This window comes from Pinus tabuliformis, chromosome 6, assembly GCF_031772625.1.
Source record: "Pinus tabuliformis cultivar Carrire ecotype Pingquan chromosome 6, CPIR1, whole genome shotgun sequence".
Lineage (NCBI taxonomy): Eukaryota > Viridiplantae > Streptophyta > Pinopsida > Pinales > Pinaceae > Pinus > Pinus tabuliformis.
The window spans coordinates 519,665,060-519,670,356 of NC_142292.1; positions in this window are offsets into that span (position 1 = coordinate 519,665,060).

The following is a 5,297-nucleotide window of genomic DNA, read 5'->3' on the forward strand; positions in this document are numbered from 1 at the left end:
CGAGACACACCTCCGTTCACAATCTAAACACTCCACCAAGTCTTCGTGCACACTTGCACGACGGGCGGGCGCTCACCCGAGTCACCCAAGAACCCGTGCCAGGTCGTCGCACAAACCGGACGCTCCTCCGTTTCATCGTCAGGCACCTTCGCACAAATCGGGCTCCACACCCGTGCATGCCTCAACCGTCCGTCGGGCGCCACACACCCGTGCACGCCCTCACCCAACCACCGGGCGCTCCTGCCCGCGCCTTCACCCACAACCGAGTCAAACGCGTCTTCCTCGTGCAGCCCTGCCCAAGAATGGGCGCATCTCAACCTGCGCCTTCTTCTCCTTAGCCTTGCACACTTTTAGACCTGCGCCTTACTCCTTTACATGAGCAAAGATGTGATGATCGAATGATGGTTTGAATGAGCTCCACGCTCACCCAATATATATCCAGCGTAGGGCGTAGTCCTGGCTGCCCAGTCGACTCGCCCAATGCCCACACGCCATCGCAAAGTCATGTCGGCTCCCTCACAATCATAGGTTGGCCTCCATACAAGTTACACCATGCTCTCATGCGTATAAACAAGCTTGCCCACTCCTCATATGCGCATAATCTCCATCGCACCTTCAAGAGAGAGCTCGCCCATCACACAACCGCAGTCGCACTGTCCACCCGCGCGCACGCACTGTCCACCCACGCGCCCAGGAACTGCAGGTCGTTACATCCTCCTCCACCTGAAATCGTTGTCGTCCTTGACAACATACCATCCTGGTAGACATCCACTAAGATCATCAACAACTGTCTCATCCATGATGTCAACTCCTCCACATACTGCAAACATATCTGCATTATATATAGAACCACCGTCTCCATCATGCCTTGTCCCGGAAACCATATGTCACCAAGATCACCATACCAAGGTATACACCTCATCGGTATGTCATACATCAGAAATCATCACAATCCATGACCATCGATCACCCTGTGACAATCTCCACATGCTGCTCTCCATCATGGAAGGCTGGCCCCTCCATCCCAAGCTACATGCTTCCTGCAACATCTCGTGTCGACCTCATCATGTGTCGTCCTCATGTGAACTGCTGCTATGACACTCCAACACAATGCTAACACATCTTTGCACACCGCTAGCCCTCATGTATGAACTAGTTGGGTAGCTAATCCAATTGTCACGTTCAAACCATGAGAATGCACATCCTCATGCCACCATCAGTTGTTTCTCAAAACATCCTGTCACATCATCGACTTGATCAAGAATCCATCTCCATACAAGTGTAAGCCATGCTCAGGTCCATGAAGTAGCCCTCATCTCTTCCGCAACACGCTGTCCATGATGTCTGGTACTAATGTGCTGCATGAAATCAGCCACATCTACCCCAACATCATCCATCTGCAAAACATCCATCTCCTCAATATGAAGACACCATCTCATCAAACTCCGACTCTCGATGTGCCACATCCAAGTCCATGAAGCAACCTCCATCATATTTGCAATGTGCCATCCCTCAAGTCTGCCATAGAAACAAGTATACACCTGTCTCATCTATCCATGTGCTGCCCATGATCATAGATCAATCATCTCCCATGTGTCAAATGTAGTTGATTCTCGGCTCAACCCATGCCCAAGTGTTGCCACCAAGGCATCATCATCGTTGTAACTCCATCACTCCAAAGTGTCTCATATCGATCCTCCACATCAAGTCACTCTTTCAAGCCATTCCCATACATGTACTTGAAAGTATGCACCCCATCCTGCACAAAGTTTCTGACCTTAGCTCCTCAATGCATTAGATCCTCCAAGTCCACCATATATGAAGTCTCCCTGGAAGTCACAACCTCATGTCATCATGAGCTCCATGAGTCATCTCCAACCAATATCTAGCAAGCATACATGTCTCGGCCCAAAGGTCTCTGCAAGATGCCTCAACTCTCCATGTAGTAGGAAGGCTCCATAGTCTGCTCACAACTCCATCCAAGTCCACGGCCTTGTTGTACAAGAATGCACAACCTCTCCATCGGCTCATAAATAAACACATCTCCATGTCACAACAGCAAATCCATCTGCACAACATCCCTGCCTTAGCACTCCTCATTGGATGCCCATAAGTGACACCTCTACAAGTGCTCCTGCACAATGTCCCTGCATAAGACTGCGATGCTCCATGTCTCCGACCTAATGTCCATGACTAAGTTTCCCATGTAGTCCAACCAATTAGACCCATCACAACAATCGGTCATCCTCATCCAAGTCTGCAATCTCCGATCTAGTGAACTCGGTCACCCAACCATATCATCATCCTCACGAGTCCCTTCCATCATAGCTCCCCCACTAAAGGTTCCACCAAGACTTGCTCTTGGTCTCGGCCATGAGAAGTCCACCCAAGTATCATCAAACCCAAGTGTGTGCCCTTCAATTTGCTCATGAGTCATGCCGGGCACTTAGCCAATTCTCCATGTGGCTAAAGCATGACCCAATCCTACGCAATGATCATCATGTTCCTCCATTGTCACGGGCCTTTGCACCTTCTACCATAAGGTCACAAACAACCCCAACAAGTCCTGCAACAATCAATAATATTTGCTTCTCCATACAAGGTCTCATCATAGACACCCATGGTAAGATGTTCCTTGGCATCGACAAACTGATTTTGCCCTTCCCTGCATACGGTCCATCTACCAAATGCTCAAATGAAACACAAGTATCAATACTTACTTCACCATCATCATCATCATGAGGCTCCTCCATATGAGTATCCTCATCCATCCATGTCTGCAAATTGCACGATCTTGGTCCAACTTGATCAATCTCAAGTTCATCCTCCATCGTTGTCACATCTGCAACATCCTCGAACATCACGGCTTCTTCTTCCTTGTCAACACAATCTGCAACTTCATCTTTCTCTATTGTCCAACCAAGTTGAAGAAGTTCGTCTTCAACATTCTTTTCCAAGACTTCAAGTTCCTTTCGAATCCGAGGGTTCTCTTCTTTCAACCGCTTGAACCTGTATAAGGTAAGCAAGAGCTTCCCTTCGCATTCTTCCAAACCTGCCATGCCTTGTCGTTCAGCTTGGCCCAAGCACTAAGCTTCTCCTCTGCTAAACCTGTTTCACCATTCACATAAATCACCCTGATATTCCACTTGTCACCTGCAAAACTTGAACTCCTTGCCAAGTCTTCGGTCTTCATAGAATTAGCTCCTTGATTCAGTTCACTAGCTCTGATACCAACTGTCATGCCTCTACACCTGTGGTAGTCTTTCAACCGCTTGTAGCGAGGTGCGACACTACCAATCGTTTTCTTTTCACCAATACTTATGTTTGTAGACTACGCCTAACATTCCATACTTAGTTTTATTTTCGTTACCAAGTATTATTATGTGTTCCTTTATACAAGTGAAAGCCCATAACATTCACATAAACAGCATTATACAAGAGAAATGCACAACAGTATAAAGGGAGGGGCAACTCCCTGCAATATGAGTCTGCCCGAATCAATATATTATACAATCTTCACTTTTACAAAGTACAAACTAAGTCCTTGGGAAACCCCAAATTTATACTTAGCCAAATTTCACAACTTCGGCAAACTCGGTTGCCCAGCTCGTCGACGCCTCCGCACGGTCGCCGCATGACTCTCCAACCCTTCGTTCACCTCGTCGCACGATCGTGTTGTTTGCCCAACTCGGGCGCGCCTCCAAGTCGCCACACACGGGCGCCTCTACCCGAGACACACCTCCGTTCACAATCTCAACACTCCACCAAGTCTTCGTGCACACTTGCATATATTGCTGGCCGAAATAACATAGCATATATTGCTGGCCGAAATAACGTTAACTAGCACATGTGCTTTCTGACATGTATTCCGCTAATAAGCATCAAATTCAATTTCACATGTATTCCGCTAATAAGCATCAAATTCTATTTCACCTAACCAACTCTATTTAACGACTCTGATCATAACATAGATTACTTTTTGTGATTTTTTGGTGTTAGAATTTGGTGGAAAAAATTGAGATGAAATTTTGATTTGTATTATTTAAAATTGTTTTTGGATGTATATATGGATTTAGCACCGTGGAAAACCCTTACGATTTCGATTACAGAAGATTACCCATCAAACTTGTGATTTCAATAAATCCCTGCAAGATTTTAGAGAAATTACACCGGAAAAATCCACTGTAAAAACTTCCAAAAAATCACACTAAAACAACTTCTAACAGAAACTGTGACCCAAGCCGACTAATAAACTTAAAACTGACCTTGCCATAATACATATCAGAACTCACATGTGCCAGTGCGCTTAATCCCAGTGCTCCAATGTTGGCGCAAACACTTCTAAAGCGAGAACTTATGAATACCGGAAGCAAATGAGCAATGAATACACATATCACAAGTCTTCCGCTATCAATTACGTGCCAAACCTCACCTGTTATATCTTTTGCTACTAAAGTTGCATTTTTATCCTCTGTTTTTGAAGTTACATTCTTATCTTATGTTATAAGTTGTATCACTAAAATTACAAATTACATTGACGCTGGAATAATCAGCATAGCTTATGAATTGGAGAGTAAGAGCTGAGAACCAGAAATGCTCTTGGAAACCAGTATGCTTTTCACTTGATCGCCTTCTACTCATGTATAAAAATTCATAATATACAATTTATTTGTTTATCAAATATAATTATATATATACATGAAATAATTATATATATATACATGAAATGTTGTTTAAGTAAATTAAACTGGGGACATAGTTATTTGGTTGGGAAAATATCTCAACCACACACCAATCAAAAAAACATTTAAATCTTAACAACTCTTAACTAATAAAAATAATTTTTTTTACATAATAAAAATCATAATTAAAACAAATAAAAAATAAATAAGAATTAAATTTCTAATCACAATTAAAACAAATAAAAATTAAATTTGCAAATAACATCCAGTGAAACTGAGGAAAAAAAATATAATCACCCAAGCACACCTACTATAATTCGAAGATAGTCATTCCCCTTTTGCGAAAAATGAAGTAGAGAGTCTTGCAGATTCCTACCTTCACTACCCAATAAGAAATGTGCGCGTTGAAATTTATGGCAACAAATGCACAAGCATAGAGGGTTGTCGAGAGGTGGTTTTGGGTTGTTAGTGAAAGCATGGGTGCCTAATAAGCATGGAGCAATCCTTCATCTCGGAGCTTCACTAGCTCCAGATTTGTATAAATTAGCACAGGCTCATCAAAACCCGGGTCTGGAATGCATCACACCTTGATCCCCACCCAAGCTATAACATGCT